Source organism: Pan paniscus, chromosome 23, assembly GCF_029289425.2.
Source record: "Pan paniscus chromosome 23, NHGRI_mPanPan1-v2.0_pri, whole genome shotgun sequence".
Classification (NCBI taxonomy): Eukaryota; Metazoa; Chordata; class Mammalia; order Primates; family Hominidae; genus Pan; species Pan paniscus.
This window is the reverse complement of record NC_085927.1, coordinates 54,505,721-54,523,128: the sequence shown is the minus strand read 5'-3', so window position 1 is coordinate 54,523,128 and position 17,408 is coordinate 54,505,721. Positions and strand designations below refer to the sequence as shown.

The 17,408-nt window shown below is 56.4% G+C and overlaps 1 protein-coding gene across 2 annotated transcripts in view; it reads right to left on the bottom strand.

The window, feature by feature from the left end:
* The window catches only part of PRR5 (proline rich 5), a 68,957-nt gene extending 53,552 nt beyond the window's left edge, over positions 1-15,405 (bottom strand). Inside the window, exon 1 of one of the 2 annotated variants that reach the window (XM_063603137.1) lies at positions 15,266-15,405. The gene's annotated coding sequence lies outside the window, so the exon portion shown is untranslated. The remainder of the gene's footprint in view (positions 1-15,265) is intronic. The other variant, XM_034949159.3, reaches the window with a different exon arrangement.
* Between the last annotated feature and the right edge of the window lie 2,003 nt (positions 15,406-17,408).

The following is a 17,408-nucleotide window of genomic DNA, read 5'->3' as shown; positions in this document are numbered from 1 at the left end:
CCCTCCTGGACCCTCAATCAATTCTGGAAGTCCTGGTTTCGACGCCCCCACCCAGTCCGGGGGACACACCCTACCTGTCGCTGCAGTCAAAGCCAATGAAACCAACCCCCGCGAGGGGCCCAGCCCCTGTTCCTGGGCTAGGGCTTCTGACAAACGATCGGGCTGGCCCCTCTTCAGCCATCCATGAACCCTATCAAGGATGACAGGGGTGGACACAGTTGTTCATCCGTGGAAGCTGCTTCCATTCCCTGGGTGGCTCGTGAGTAGGCTTCTCATCTTACTGATGGGGAGACTGAGGCTTAGGATGTAGCTAATGAGCCATGGGGAGGAGAGAGGGGGTGACTCTGCAGCCAGGGCTTGGGACCCCAGAGGGACTGGATCTGAGGCCAATTAGAGGACCTGCTTCAGGGGTCCCCAAGGGTCTATGAGTTGCCCTTTGTTGGGGCCTAAGGCAGGGTGGCCTGGGAGGGTGGACACAGTCTCCTGGCTGGCTCCCCCCAGCCCCTGCCCTCCTTCGGGGTGCTGGGCGTGGGAGGAAGGCTTTGCCCAGCCACCTGGCCCTGGCCCCAAGGGGGCTACTCATTCAGATCTTCTCGGCAGTTTCTGGTTTTGAGTAACCTAGGTCTGGGCCCTCTGTCTTGTGGTTCTGGGTGTGGGTGGCAGATGGGGTGGGGGCCAAGGCAAGAAGCCTCTTCCTCAGGAGCTGGGGCTGCCAGGTGGCCCTCGAGGTGGGTGGCTATCTCGACTACAAACTCTGTCGCTCCCCAAGCACTGCTTGGCCCACGTGGATTTCCCCAGACTCAAGGGGCAGATGACAGGAAGGGGCTCTCCAGGGCTTCACTGCAGGGATAAAGCCAGAGGGTGGCCGTGCAGTTAGAAGCTCCCAGCTTCTTGCAGGCAGCTTGAGCAATCAGCTCCCAGGGTCTGAGAGGAGAGGCAGGGGATCCAGGGGCCTCCTTGAAACCTCCTGAGTGAATGGGAGCAGAGGCCAGCTTCCTGGCGGAAGGCTCTGTCCTTGGAAGTCAGGCTCAGTTCATGTCCACATGCTCACCCTTCACTTATTTTGGGATGATCTTCCCTTAAGCCTGGTCTGGTTGGCCAACTCCTATTCATCCTGCAAAACCCTTCTTGGAGTAACCTAATCCACCAAAGTCTTCTCTGTAGCCCTGCCCCACCACACACACATCTGCGTTTAGAGGACAGTACTGTCCAGGCCTCCCGCTACAGTAGGCACGTTCCCTAGTGGGCTCAGAGAGGCCTTGGGTGGCCCTGCAGAATGAGAGTGGCAATTTCCTTAGGTGGCTACTGTAATTATAACATGGCTTAGCAGCTACTCAGCTCTGACCACATGCCAGGTACTGTGATTGTCTCTGCAACATTCCCGTGTCGAGAGAGCCATCTGCAGCCTCCTTTTAACTCAAGTGTTTCCTGAGAACCTCCTATGTGCCAGGCCTGAGCTAAGTGCTGGATTCAAATCTGACCTTGGCCAAATCAGTCGCCCCGTGCCAGCCTCCGTGTCTTCACCAGGCTTTCATAATTGCTCTGTGAGAAGGCAGAGTGTGAGGCGCAGGGGGTCTTCATTTCACCTATGGGCACACAGAGGCCAGCGGGGACACATGGTGGAATCCAGAGCCCAGCACCAGAGGCTATGTCCAGGCAGCTGACAGCCACGGAGGAAGGTGGATGAAGAGCTCTGGCTGGGGCCTGGATGGGCCTCCTCCCCCTCCCCTTCCTCCTCCCCCCATTCTCTCCACCGTCTGCCTATGGCATCCCCTGTATTAGAGTATACGTAAGGAGGAAATTCACCTGAGCTCAGTGACCGTGACACTGCCTTCCCAAAATCTGCCTGGCACTGTGGCCAGAAGCCTCCCTGGAGGGTCCTCTCAGCTTTGGGGCCAGCAGAGCAAGGGAGTGTGGCTAACCTTGACCCTAGCATGCAGGCCTCCCTGCCTCATTGGGCTGGCTCCTCTCCTGAGGACATCTCAGCTCTGCTGGCCACGCCCCTTGTAACTCAGTGGGCCAGTGGTGAGGCAGGTCCATGGCCGTGTGGAGCAGGTTCCCTCTGTGCTGTCTCCCAGGCCCTGCAGATTCCTACTGTTGCCGGCTCCTCCCTCCAGCCACTGTGCTCTCAGGCCACGGCTCTGGCCACAGCATCCCTTCCACATTGGCCTCCCTGTGGCTGGGCTTCCTCCTCCTGCCTGCCCTCCAGGCTGTGGCCACAGGGACCTCTGAACAGGGCAGTTTGCCCACATCATCTCCTGCCTCAGCCCTCCGTGAGCCCCACAGCACCCTCTGCACAGCTACACAAGGCACAGGTGTCCCCCTGGGACTCAGTGGCTGCTCTTTCCCAGCAGGGCCCCTGGTCCCATAAGGCTGGAAAACACAGAGTCAAACAAAGTTCAACAGCCATCCTCGCCTCCCCAGAGCTGTGCCTGCACTGTCTGCTGGACTCTTCAAAAAGGGATGTTTCTCAGACTTTTTTTTTTTTCTTTGAGACGAAGTCTTGCTCTTATTGCCCAGGCTAGAGTGCAGTGGTGCGATCTTGGCTCACTGCAACCTCTGCCTTCCGGTTTCAAGCGATTCTCCCGCCTCAGCTTCCTGAGTAGCTGGGATTACAGGCACCCACCATCATGCCCAGCTAATTTTTATATTTTTAGTAGAGACAGGGTTTCACCATGTTGGCCAGGCTGGTCTCAAACTGCTGACCTCATGATCTGCCCGCCTCGGCCTCCCAAAGTTCTGGGATTAGAGGCATAAGCCACTGCGCCTGGCCTCCCAAACTTTTTTTTAACTAACATTTTGCAAAGCGCTTCCCAGAGTTCCCAGGAACCCAGTCAAAGGAAGGCTGGCCCTCCGCGTGAACAGCCATCATCCTGCAGACTCCTACTATGTGGCAGGCATGTGCTGAGCCCTTCATGGGCTGGTGTCATTTGAGCCTCACACAGAGGCCAGGAGAGGAGGATCAGCATCTCAGCTCTGCAGATGCAGGGGCCGAGAGAGAAGAGACTCAGGAACCACTGGCGGCACGGTAGGGTGAGGAAGGCAGAGCCGCTGCCGTGCTAGTCTGGCAGACAATCGTGGCCCTGGAATGCCAGGGTCCAGTGAGAGCTGCATGATGGATGCATGAATGTGGAGACCACATTGTAGTCCGACTCTGCTCTGTCTGGGTCCCGCAGCCTGTGCCCCAGCCCTGCCCTGCCCTGCCCTGCCCCAGGCTCTCAAATCCCACCTTGGCTCCTTCCTCTGTCACACACTGCCACCACTGTGTCACCTTGAGTTCTTGGGGACTCTGAGCCTCTAGGCAGGCAGCTAGGCTCTGGCAGGGAGCCAGGAACCTGCCCTGGTGTGTGTGTGGGGGTCTCAGGCCAGATGTCCATCCCCTACTCTCCCAACCAGGGGATCTGCAGCTCAGAGAGACGTCCCAGCCCACCTGCTGTGGTGGGCAGGCATGGGAAGACGCAGCAGCTTCCATGGGAAAGTCGGGCACCCAGAGTAGGGAGGACAAAGGCTGGCAAGTCCTGCTGTGGGACCTCCATGGAGGCAGCGCTGCCACTGCTGTGGCTCTGGGATGCCCACCTCCTGGCTGGGCTGTGGCAGGAACCCTTGCTGCCCCACCAGGCAGGGACCAGCCCTCCTGTTAGGTTCAGATGCTTGCTTCTGTCCCCATCCCCCATCCTTCCCCATCCCCCCTTTCCTTCCACTAAACGTGCACTTTAGGGTGGGGGAGGGACATGCCATTCCAGGAGCTGGACCAGCATTTTCTATACATCCTCACAGGAAGCCACGGGGCAGGTGCTCTTCTGCCCATTTCAAAGATGAAGTATCTGAGACTCAGAGAGGTACAGCAAACTGTCAAAAGTTGCACAGCTGGATAGTGGTGGAGCTGGGACTTGAACCCTGGACCCTGTGACCCTAAAGGGCCACATCAGTATCTGTGCCCTACGGCCCCGAGCACCCTCCATTCTGAGAAACGTTTGTTGAGTGAATAAAGTAGAAAGCCCCAAATCACAGCAGCTCCCAGGAGGGACTGACATCACTGCTTATCCCACCAAACACACTCACTCAGGCTGAGGTCCAGCCCTCCTTCCCCGTGGGTCTCTCGCCGTCCTACTCACCTTCCCCTAAGTCTCCAGCCACACAGCACTCACCCTCGCCCATACACCTGCCTCCCTCGTAGCCACCCTTCAGCACAGTGGCACCTGTACAAGCCCTCAGGCTGCGCCGGCGTCTTTTCCGGGCTTCCCGAGCCCCAGGCTTCCCTCTGCGAAAGTTCCAAACACACCATGGCTCTATGTCTTCTGACCAGCCTGCCCCATCAGACTGAGTGTCCCAGAGGGGGGAGGCTGAGTATTATTATTATTATTATTGTTATTATTATTATTATTATTATTTTGAGATGGAGTTTCGCTCTTGTTGCCCAGGCTGGAGTGCAATGGGACGATCTTGGCTCACTGCAACCTGCGCCTCCTGGGTTCAAGTGCTTCTCCTCTCTCAGCCTCCTGAGTAGCTGGGATTACAGGCATGCGCCACAATGCCTGGCTAATTTTTTTGTATTTTTAGTAGAGATGGGGTTTCTCCATGTTGGTCCGGCTGGTCTCAAACTCCTGACCTCAGGTGATCCACAAGCCTTGGCCTCCCAAGGTGCTGGGATTACAGGCATGAGTCACTGCGCCTGGCCGAGGCTGTGTCTTTGTGGCAGTTGCCCCCCAGTGTTACTGGGCTCTCAATGCACGCTCAAAGTCACTGAAGGGACTCTAAAAATTTGAAAAATACAAAAAGGATGGAAGAAGAAACAAACCACCAGAGAAATTACTGCTCCCCATCTCGGCACATTTCATCTAGGTCTTTTTTCTGTCTGTCTGTGTGTTTGTGGGACACCACTGTGAGCATCCTAAGAACACAAGCCTGCTCCTGCCTGCCTCCCTCGCATGAATAAATGCTGCATTTGCAGAATGGACCTGGGGTGGCCCCACGTATCTCCTGAGGCCTAGGAGAGTGGGGAGTCACTCAGGGTCACTCGGCTACAAGGGGAGAGGCTCAGACCTGGAGGCCAGTGCTCCTGACCCCCCAAGGCACTGACTCCCATGGCAGTGTCTTTCAAGGCCCCAGAAATCTTAATTTTCCACTGTCCAGCTGACCATCCATCATCCCAGGCTTCCTCCTGTCCCCTAACGCAGGTGCCCTGATGTCTGTCGCTCACTCGTGCTCTCAATTCATTGAATGCTGCTGGGGTCCCACTCTGTGCCAGCCCCCAGCTGAGCCCTGGGACCCAGAGATGAATCACACAGAGCAGCCCCAGGCTGTCGGGGAGACCTGGGAACAGGGCAGAGAAGCTCTGTATGACAAGCGCTGGCCCAAAGGCATGAGCAGAGCCCAGGGTGAGATGGCACTGAGGGGGGCCGTGGGTCCGCCCGGCCTGCGGTGAACAGGAGGCAGCCAGGAAGACTTTCTAGAGAAGGATGCCTTCCAGCAGCGGCTTAAAGAACTAGCAGGCAGGGCGCGGTGGCTCACACCTGTAATCCCAGCACTTTGTGGGGCAGAGGCGGGTGGATCACCTGAGGTCGGGAGTTCGAGACCAGCCTGGCCAACATGGTGAAACTCCATCTCCACTAAAAATACAAAAGTAAGCCAGGTGTGGTGGCGGGCGCCTGTAATCCCAGCTACTTGGGAGGCTGAGGCAGAAGAATTGCTGGAGGCAGAGGCTGCAGTGAGCCGAGATTGCGCCATCGCACTCCAGCCTGAACAAGAGTGAAACTCCATCTCAAAAAAAAAAAAAAAAAAGAGCCAGCAGAAGCCCAGCAGGTGAAGGACGACAAAAAAAATCAGACTAGGTGCAGGAACGGCAGGAGGAAGGCCCAGAGGAGAGAAGGCTGAGAGGGAGCAGGAAGAGACTGCGTGTCCGGGCAGGTGGTGAGCGGGTGCAACAAGGGCCCAGCCAGGACTGGGCATTGGAGATGACCCGACCACTCACAGGGTTCCCATCAAGAGCCTGCATGCAGCCTGCTCCCTCTCACAGCTGCTGCACGCGTGACTCTGGGTACCAGCACTTCCCTTCAGAACTCTAAGCACCTTAGGCAAAACTTCCACCTTAAAACCAGCTGGTCCTTGAGGCCCCCAGCACCAGCTCCCGGTTATTTCCTGGATGAGCCAATGCAAAGCCTGCCAGGGCCTCTCTGGAAACTGGAGCCGGTGCAAAGGCTGATCCGTGCCCACAAGCTTTGGTGGATGTGAGGCCGTGAGAAAGAATAAGGACACAGGTGTGATCCTTGCTTGCTCAGAGAAAAAGCCAAGTTTATCCTGAATTCACAAATTAAAGACTGAGGCTCAGAGAGGTGAAGCAACCTGTCCAAGGTCACACAGCATGTGAGCAGGCCCAGGCACTGAGCCCACCCCTCTGACTCCCCTCACCATGGTATAAGCTCCCCTAGGGAAGGTCCATCTGACACGTCCCCCGCTGGTCCCTGGAGCCTTGAGCGCTGGCCCATGGCCAGGGCACCCAGAATGTTTTTTATGAATGAGTGAACAAAAGAATCTGAACCCCCTGCCCTTTGTCCCACCCCATGCAGCAGTAGGAAGAAGCCATCTGCTACTGTTTTTTGTTATTGCTGCTACTCTAAAAATCGAAAGCACAAACCCGAAGTCACAGCACTGTGTCACATCAGGGCGGACAGACACCCTAGTCCTGATTCAGGGCTGAAACGGAGTGGGGCTCCTCCGGGGCAGGGGCACACAGCAGGGTCTTGGAGTCAGACAGACCAGGGCCAAACCTCCGCTCGGCCGCTAAGGGCTGTGAGACCCGACACGCCGCACCCCCTCTCCACGCCCAGGCGTCCCCACCGCTAAAACCAGACGCAAAGAGTGCCTACCTTGCTGGGTGCCGAGAGGACTCAGGAGGTGGGATGCTGCCAGGGTGGGCACAGGTGGAATCCCAGCCCACGGGTCTCCTCTGCCCTGCGACCTTGGCTGAGGTCTGCACCCTCCTGGGGGTGAGCTCTGAAACCCTGCTCAGCACTAAGCACGCTGGATGCCTGGCCTTGGGGGCAGCCGAATGGCTTACACATTAGGAGGTGTTCACATGGCCAAAGGGCAGAGGGGGCCCAGGAGCTTGAGGGCAGGTGGCTCACTGGGCTCCCCCATGACTCAGCAGAACTCAGGCTGCAGGCTCGGGTGGGAGCTGCCCCCGACTGCACCCTGTGCAGGGAAGCCCAGCTGCTGGCTGATAAATATTTTATCACTGCTCACAGAGCAGTCCCCAGGAAGGCGCCTGCATCCTCCAAGCCCACAGAGCACCCCTTCCTGCCCGGACAGAAGGAACTGGCCAGGTCCAAGGTGCAGGGTGGGGTCAGGAGCCCAGACAGCTCATTCCTGCCCTGCCGACTTCAGGTAAGCTCAGCACACGCCCCTGAGCCCCACCCACACTCCACTCCGCCCTATGTTGGGTGCTGGGCTCCGACTGCTATGCCCCTTGGACAGCCCCCCTCCTCATCTTCACCCCGCCTAGAACACCAACCCTCGGCCTGTTGGCCCAGTCAAACCCCCCATCCTGCTGGCCCAGGGCCATTGCCGCCTCCTTTAGGAAGCATTCCTGGATCCTCCATTTCTGCTGTGTGACTGTGGGGAGGGCCATCACACTCTCTGAGCCAGTTTTTTCTTTTTCCTTTTCTTTCTTCTCTTCTCTTTTCTTTCTTTCTTTCTTTCTTTTTTTTTTTTTTTTTGAGACAGGGTCTCACTCTGTTGCCCAGGCTGAAAAGCAGTGGCGCAATCACAGCTCACTGCAGCCTTGACCTCCCAGGCTCAGGTGATCCTCCCACCTCAGCCTCCCGAGTAGCTAAGACCACAAGTGCATGCCACTATGCCCGGCTGACTCATTTTTTTTGTACTTTTAATAGAGACTGGGTCTTGCTATGTTGCCCAGGTTTGGCTTAAACTCCTGGGCCCAAGTGATCTACCCGCCTTGACCTCCTAAAATGCTGGGGTTACTGACATGAGCCACTGCGCCCAGCCTTCTTTTTTGTTTTTGATTTTTCTTTTTCTTTTCACTTTCCCAGGTTCAGTAACTTGCCCATCTGAGCCAGTTTCTACAACGGAGCTAAGGATCCCCGCTCATGGGGGACAAAATGAGATTGTGCCAATCAAGTTCTCCCAGCACCTCACCCACACAGAGACTCATTCTATTTGGGGGAAACCGAACATCAGGAATCAAATCATAAACATGACTGAGCGTGGCTAGGAGTGGGGCACAGGATTGCAGAGAATCTGGCTCCTGTCTGCAAGGATCCACAATTTAATTAGGATATGTGACCTAAATAATAACAATAATAATAACAACAGCAACAGTAACAACAGCCACCGAGTTTTAGGCCCCACCACATGCCAGACACTTCACATCCCATCTCCTCGTTTACTCCTCCCAGAACCCCTAGGATGTGGGTTGCTTCTTGCTCCCATTTGACAGCAGAGCAGGAAACTGAGATGCAGGGAGGGTGAGAGCCCTGCCTGGGGTCACACGGCTTTCCACATCATTGTGCATGTGGAGGCCCCACTGAAAGGCGGGCTCCAAGACAAATGACAGAACAGCCATGGGACAGATACTGTGCAGCTGCTGAAAACTCAGTGTGACTGCTCACGAGCTCCTGGCTGCTTAGGGACAGGAAAGATGCTCACGATATTATATCGAGTGAAAAAAGCAGAACAGGCCAGACGTGGTGGCTCATGCCTGTAATCCCAGCACTTTGGGAGGCCAAGGCAGGAGGACAGTTTGAGCCCAGGAGTTCAAAACCAGCCTGGGCAACGTGGCAAAACCCCATTTCTTTCTTTCTTTTTTTTCTTTTTTTTTGAGACAGCGTCTTGCTCTGTCACCTGGGCTGGAGTGCAGTGGCGAGATCTCGGCTCACTGCAACCTCTGGCTCCCGGGTTCATGCCATTCTCCTGCCTCAGCCTCCTGAGTAGCTGGGACTACAGGCGACTCCCACCACGCCCGGCTAATTTTTTTGTATTTTTAGTAGAGAAGGGGTTTCACCGTGTTAGCCAGGATGGTCTCCATCTCCTGATCTCGTGATCCACCCGCCTCGGCCTCCCAAAGTGCTGGGATTACAGGCGTGAGCCACCGCACACGGCCTCTTTCTTTCTTTTTTTCTTTTTTTTTGAGACAGCGTCTTGCTCTGTCACCTGGGCTGCAGTGCAGTGGCGAGATCTCGGCTCACTGCAACCTCTGCCTCCCAGGTTCAAGCAATTCTCCTGCCTCAGCCTCCTGAGTAGCTGGGATTACAGGTGTATGCCACCATGCCCGGCTAATTTTTGTATTTTCTAGTAGAGACTGGGTTTCACCATGTTGGCCAGGCTGGTCTTGAACTATTTTTTTTTTCTTTTTTTTTTAGACGGAGTCTCTCTCTGTCGCCCAGGCTGGAGTGCAGTGGCGGTCTTGGCTCACTGCAACCTCCGCCTCCCGGGTTCACGCCATTCTCCTGCCTCAGCCTCCCTAGTAGCTGGGACTACAGGCGCCTGCCACCATGCCCGGCTAATTTTTGTATTTTTAGTGGAGACGGGGTTTCACCGTGTTAGCCAGGGTGGTCTCGATCTCCTGACCTCGTGATCCGCCCGCCTCAGCCTCCCAAAGTGCTGGGATTACAGGCATGAGCCACCGTACCTGGCCTGGTCTTGAACTCTTGACCTCAGGCGATCCACCCATCTCGGCCTCCCAAAGTGCTGGGGTTACAGGCATGAGCCACCGTGCCCGGCTGCAAAACCTCATTTCCACACACAAAAAAATAAAAAATAAAAATAAACCCAAAAAACCAAAAACCAAAAACAAATGAAAACACTGGCAGGGTGTGGTGGTGCGTGCCTGTGGTCCCAGCTACCCGGAATGCGGTGATTGTGCCACTGCACTCCAGCCTGGGCAAAAGAGCAAGGCACTGTCTAAAAAAAAAAAAGAAAAGAAAACAAGAAAAAAGCAGGATACAGAACCGTAGAGCTGTAGGTGTGGTGCCGCTATGCAACAGGACTTCCACCTCAGAACAAATTGACTGGAAATCAATATGTTTAGGGAGAAAGGCTGCAGGCAGAATCAGAGCCCGTTCTCCAGACTCTGTCCAATATGGCGATGTTGGTTTTATATTTAAAATTTCCCTTAGAAAGAGGATTTGTCCACCCCAAGGCTTTTTGAGCAGCTACTGTCTGTCCTCTTTGTTGAGCATTTTTCTCCTCTCTCAGCCTCAGGTTTGGCCTGTGGAAGGCATGAAGCAGAACGTGGGCCCACCCTCTCCCAGCCGTGGGTAGATCTCCCGGCCCCTCCACCACAGCAAAGCCAAAGCCACGCTCAGGATCTTCTCCCTGTCTTCCCTTTCCACGTGGGGTCTATTTACCAAGGACCATCAGCGCCACCTACCCAAGCCCTAGACTAACAGTCATAGGGGCTTAGAGAGTAGTGAGCTCCCCGTTACTGAGAATAATCAAGTAGGGAGCCACACGTCTATCCACCAAGAAGTGGCCACAACGGATGGCTTTCTGTTCGTCTAAATCAGACCCAAATGCCTCACCAGTGGGTGACCTTGGACAAGATACTGATATCTTTCTATCCTACCCTCCTGGTCTGTACAATGGGATGATGACGGAACAGTGAACGCGGAGGCCCTTCAGAGGGTTAAAAGACGGCAAGTAGGTAAACTTCTAAGACGCTGTCCAGTGCCTCCCAAGAGCTGCCTATGCATTGGCCATTATTATTTGGCAGCTTTAGCCTACTCACCCCAGGAGCTATGCAGGGCAGAAATCAAAATTCCTGTTTCACAGATTAGAAAACTGAGGCACGGAGAGTAACACCCTCAGACTCAAAGGGGCTGTAAGCAGTGGAACCAGCGCCAGAACTCGGGTCTTCTGGCACTAAGTGGGGGCTATGCCCCCAGGCTAGGTCCTCTCTCCCTTCATGTCTCTGGCCTGGATTCTCTTCTGGGCACTAGGTGGATTGCTTTTGCTGGGGAAACTGCTTTTGCAACCCAGTGAAGGCCTTTAACCAACCCAGCAGATGGCACAGAAAGCACAGCCTTAAGAACCTTCCAGAAAATGAGCAGGACTCATGCTGGGGTCAGAGGAGCCCGCCATGGTGGTTCCTGATGGCAAGGCTCTGTGGCGGTATTTCCTGACCCTCGCGCATGCTGTGTAGTGGGGTGGAGCATGCAGACCCAGGTTTGAGTCCCAGCCGTGCCCCCTTGCTATGGCTCTGGGCAGTCACTTGGTCTCCCTGAGCCTCAGTTTGCCCATCTGTCAATTGGGCAGGGCCACGCCCACCTCGTGGGCTGGCTGGGAGGAGTAAGTGAGACAGTGCCTGGGAAGGTCTATGCACAGGGGCTGGCTGGCAGGACAGGAGCTCAGAAGATGGCAGGCAGCCCCTCCCTTCCAGAGGGTAGCCCACGCTTGGGAGTCAGAACTCAGGACAGCAATGCCCTCTGTGCCGAGACAAATACATGTGTTTTCTTGACATCTTTTATTTTATTTATTTATTTAGAGACGGTGTCTCGCTCTGTCTTGCCCAGGCTGGAGTGCAGGCACGTGATCTCAGCTCACTACAGCCTCTGCCTCCTGGGTTCAAGCAATTCTCTTGTCTCAGCCTCCCGAGTAGCTGGGACTACAGGTGTGTGCCACCACGCCTGGCTAATTTTGTATTTTTAATAGAGATGGGGTTTCACCATGCTGGCCAGCCTGCTCTCGAACTCCTGACCCCAGGTGATCCACCTGCCTCAACCTCCCAAACTGCTGGGATTACAGGGATGAGCCACCGTGCCCGGCCATCTTGACATCTTTTAAACAAGGACTTGGCCCTTCCCCATCCCCACTTGCCCCAGCATGTGGGTATCCGTGTAACACAACAGCAAACTCCATCTCTGTCCCTACTCCTCTGGGGCAGGGGACAGAAGGGCACAGGCATCAGTTGAGGGCTTCCTTGGGCCAGGCCCAGAGTGAGCACTGTATTTATCTCATTTCCTGTACCCTTAGGGCCACCGCAACATTAACATTAATACCAATACCACGGCTGATGCCAAGGCAGGGTTATCACAGGATCACGACACTACAAGACCACAGCACTACAAGACTATGCACCACAAGGCTATGTCACTAGACATCAGTATAGCAAGACCACGTGGCTACAGAATGACATCACTACTTTACACAGCTCACAGGGAACAGTCCTAACTGGGACTGTTCAAGCACCTGGCATGAAGTTGCTTTACTCTCACAGCAGCCTACAGCCTAGAGTGCGGCAGGAATCACTATTTCATTGATGAAGAAGTGGAGGTAGACAGAGGTTAAGTAACTTGCCAAGACCTCCTGAGAGGTGGGACAGGATTTGAACCCAGGCAGCTGGCTCCAGAACCCACCCCCTCAGTCGCCTAAGCTGTTTATTCCAACCTGCACCTTGCAATGAGAGAACTGAAGCTCAGTACTTAGGCAATTTTCCCAGCTTTAGTCAGGGCAGGTGGCCCTGACTCTGGGATCCCTAACCTTTCCCCTCTCCCTGGCTTCTGAAGGCTCCTCCTGCTGGGCCACCAGAAGCTGAGGGTCTGAGGATCTGCAGCCAAGCCTCTGGGTAGCAGCAGCACCAGGGCTGCTCTCCGAGACGGAGGGTTTCTGAAGTCACCGAGAAATATGCTCACCAGACTTCCAAGCCCCCGTGCCACCACGTGCTCCCCAGCAAGATTCAATTTTAAGACATAAGAAAAAAGAGAGATGTGGTTAAAATAAAAAATGAGGGCTGTCTTGTCACCAAGAAGCCACCTCTTTGTTCAGCTAAACCATGTCTTCATAATGGCCCAAGATTCTGATTCACATTTCTTGCCTCTAATCTAAGAGATGGCTGGTCCTGTTCAGCACTGGCCCCCTGCGGCCCCGCTCTGGGCTTCAGGATGAGGGTCTTGAAGCAGGATGCCCTGACCCTGCTGTTTGAGCCTGTGGGCGACCCACACTGCCATCTGACCCAGATAGCACCACATTCACACAGCATCAGTAGCCTGTCTGTTTCTGCGTGGGTCTTTCTATCTTGAGGGGCCCTCCTTGCCATCTGTGGGGCCTGGGGAAGGTCTTCATGAATGAGTAAATGAATGAATGAATGAATGACTCCCCTCCTCTACGGGAGTCTCATGAGAGCTCTGTTCTTCTCACACATGTCCCAGAAGACGGTTTTGTTCACATCCACAAATGTCCACAACTTGCGGCACCCGGAGAGGGGCTGGTGTTCCTCTTTCCTTCTCGTCACCCGCCCCTCCTGGTGTCTGCGCCCCTGACTTACTGGGCGTGAGCAGGAAAGCTGGCACCACACCGCGCTGCCCGCCTCTGCCAGGCAGTTCTGTGTTACCGTCCCCAGGCCTTTTAAGCCATCCCTTAGAAACAAAAAACCCATTAGCTCACAAATGTTTCTGCACAGGCTGCTTTCCCTGCTGGTGAGGAATTAAGTCCATGCAAGTATCCCCATCGCCACCCAGTTAAAACAGCCAAGACACAGAAGTGCCAGCCCTTCCCACGGCCGATCCACCCACACCATGGTGTGCTTGCGATGTGGGGCACCACACTTCTTTGGACCTCCCTGACTGCCCCTGTGGGTGGATGAGTGGGGGTAATATGATGATCGCCAGTTTTCAGGTGAGTAACCCAAGGACCAGAGAAGCAAAGTGACTTGTCCAGGGCCACACAGCCAGCCAGTGCTGGAGCTGGGATCCTGACTCAGGCCTGCCGGACTTCACAGCAATCCCCGCCCCACGATTTAAACAAAGGGCTCAGAATCCCAGACTGTTTGGCAGGAAAGGTCCCTGGGGAGGCCATAACCTCCTCTGACTGCTGGGGGACTTGGGCTCCAAGAGGGGAGCGGCTTGCCCAGGGACACAGCAAAGTTGTAGACCCCAGGACGGGCCCTTCTTGGTCTTCTTCGCTGTCCGCCAGCCGGAGGAAGGTAGATGACTTTGTCCCCCTCATCCGATGTTACCACCAAGTGGTGCTCACACCTGAATGTGCATTAGAATGACGATGGGGGACTTACAAAATGCAGATTTCTGGTGCCCCCTTACCAGCTCAGGACAGGGACCAGGAATTGACATTTTATCAAGCACTGTCATCAAGGAGGATGATCTGGGGGTCCAGGACCTCACTTGGAGAGCCCCAGCTTACCCCCAGGATTCTGGAGGCTGCGCCGAGTGCAGGCCACAGGGAGGCGCCCTCCCGCCTCCAGATCCAGTCCAGGGAATGGGACTCACCACCCTCCCACCAAGAGCATCACTAATCACCTTGCAGCTAGGCCACCCCACACGGTCCTCATGGCCTCTGTCCACAGATGTCACTCCCACCCATGCCACTGGTAGGGAAGTGGAGGCCGCTTGGAGGAAGTGACCCAGTCGCTGGGACCACATCTTGTGACCTTTGGACGTGGGACCCTCCCCCAGCCTTCTACCTTGGCTCTGGTGGAAAAAATCTTAGAAAGCGTCAGGCTCTGCTTATGGGAACAGGGTCTAGAAATCCATCTGATTAGGTCAGAGGCGCAGACCCGTGGCCAGGCAGACCTGCCCAGTGTCCCCACCTGCCAAGGGATGGTGAGGGTGTCTCCCCAGGTTCTGACCTTACAGACCGCTAAGCGCTCCAGCCCTGGAGCCTCTGCCCCGGGATCTGCCTGCTGCCTCCACCTGCCCCCACCCACTCTGCAGGGCCAGCTACCAGCCAGGAAGTGGCTGGAGGCCCAGGCCAGAGGCCAGAGCGGTGGGGGCCACAGGCTGAGCCAGGACAGGGCTCAGAAAGGAAGGGTCCTCCATCCTCGACCATCTTTGTTTGCCCTATTAGGGGGAGCAATGGCGAGGGAGGGGAGAGCTGCCACGGGGAGAGAGCGGTGTCGGGGAAGGAGATGGGGACACGGGGCGGCTGGACGGAGACCCACCCACAGAGACGCGGACAAACTCAGAGATAGAGGGAAGGGGGCGGGGCGGGGGGCGAGCGAGAGAGGCTGGGAGAGAACGAGCTCGGGAGGTCCCGGGAGGCTGGGGTGGGAGAGGCTGGACCTTCACCCAGGGGGGCCGCCCCTGCCCCGCAGATTCCGTCCGACCCCTACCCCACCCTAGGGCCCCGCAGTCGGCGTCGCGCGCGCGCGCACCTACGCGCGCACACACATGCGCGCGCCGCTCCGCCGGCACCGCCCCGGGGCCCCCCCTTCCGCAGGGTCGCGCGTGCCGCCCCCCAACCCCAGCCACCCGGTCCCCTCTCCGGCCGGGCCTCCGGACCCGTAGCCGCCGCTCACCTCGGTCCCCGCGCCGCCGCCGCCGCTGCCACCGCGCAGAGCCAGAGCCGGAGCCGGAGCCCGGGGCCGGGGGAGGGGGCCGCGGAGGCCCCGCCCCGCCCCGCTCCGCCGCGTCCCGCCCCTCGGGCCCGCGCGGGGGCGCCCGCAGCCGCCGCAGCCCCCAGGGACTCGGGGCGCTGCAGGGGAGACTCGCCTAAGTGCGGCAAGCGGGTCCGCGGGCACGCCCACCCGGGTCCGCCGGAGCTGGGGGCTGGCGCTTGGGCCCCCTCCCGGCCTCCGCCCCTGAGCACTGCGCAGGCTGTGGGCGGCGCCCGCCGGGGCAGGGGGCGTCCCGGGTCACCCGGCGGCCCGGATCGGCCCGTGACGCCCTCACCCCACCCCTCGGCGGGCCGCAAACGTCCAGAGAGCGCCCCCTCCCCAAGCCCCGACCTGAGCGGGGCGCTAGAAGCCGGGAGGACAAATCAGACGGTCAGACTCAGTCCCTGTCCCGGGGATCGGGGTCCAGCCGCGGGCGGAGCGGGGAGGGAGGGGAAGACGAATGGGCCTGGCACCAAAAACAGCCCAGGGCTGTGGTTCTCAAAGTGTGGCCTCCGTTAGTGCAGAGTCCCTGGCCTCTCACCCCGGACCTACAGAAGCAAAACTCGGGGTTGGGCCCCCTATTTTAACAAGCCCTCTGGGTGGTTCCAGAGTTCAGTAAAGTTTGAGAAGAACTGCCCTGGTGGAAACATCCAGCACCCCACATCCTGCACCCCACAACCCACATCCCACACCCCAGTGTCTCGAAAAGGGCTTCTTTTCACTCTTCACTTAAACAGCCTCACCCTGTTTAAGTACCTCTCCGTTGATACGTGGCTGTGGTGGGGGCAGTGGGCGGGGAGCAGTGGTGTCTGTCCCAGGAATCCCCGAAAGGATTGACAGTCAGTGCCCGGTAGAAGCCAAAAGTCCTGTGCCAGAGGCCAGGCTGTGGGCATTCGGGTGGTGATGGTTATGGTTATTGTGTTTTGGTGTAGTGATTGTTTTAATGTTTTAGAATGCAATTGTGCAAATATTTGTGTCCATATTCAGTTGTAAAGCTTTTTTTTTCCCTTCCATCATTGTGCTTGTTTGACGCTAAGCCACTCAACCCCCAGAAACAGTGTTGACATGAGGCAGATCAGATGGCCGGCCTTCCTGGTGACCAGATTCCAGGACAGCAAGCATCCCGGCCAGACCCCAGGTACTCTAATGGGGTCCATAGGGCCCTGGGAGTGAGCAGCTCTGCCTGAACGGCAGGATGGGGCATCCCAGAGGGAGGAGAGGGCATCTGGACAGAGGGGCCTAAAGTGTCTGGGTGGCATCTAGACTGGGCAGACAGTGCCTGGATCGAGTACTGGGGTGGGGCTGGAAACGGCCCCAGAGGTGCCAGAAGGAGGTGGAGCTGTTCTGAGCCCTGTGCTGCCAAGAGGGATGTCCTGGCCTTGGAGGGACCTTTGAGGTCATCTAATCCAGCCTCTTGGTGTGTGACCACCAGGACCTCCCCCTCTTCTAATTAAACTTTCTTTCTTTTTCTTTTTTTTTTTCTTGAGACCAAGTCTCGCTCTGTTACCCAGGCTGGAGTGCAGTGGTGCCATCTTGGCTCATTGCAACCTCTGCCTCCTGATTTCGAGTGCTTCTCCTGCTTCAGCCTCCTGAGTAGCTGGGGCTACAGGCGCCTGCCACCATGCCCGACTAATTTTTGTATTTTTAGTAGAGACAGGGTTTCACTATGTTGGCCAGGCTGGTCTCAAACTCCTGACCTCAGGTGATCCACCCGCCTGGGCCTCCCAAAATCCTGGGATTACAGGCGTGAGCCACCACGCCCAGCCTAAACTTTCTTATTTTGAGATAATTGTAGATTCACATGCAGTTATAAGAAATAATAGAGATGTCTTGGACCCAGTTTTCTCCACTGGTAAAATCTTGCAAAATTATACTACAATATCACAACCAGGATATTGACATAGCTGCCATCAAGGTACAGAACATTCCATCAGCAAAGGACCCCCCCGTGGACTTTTTATGTGCTTGTCTCCCTCCCTCATCCCTCCTGGCAAGCACTTATCTGTTCTCCATTTCTGTAATTTTATCATTTCAAGCATGTTACATAAATGCAGTCATACAGTAT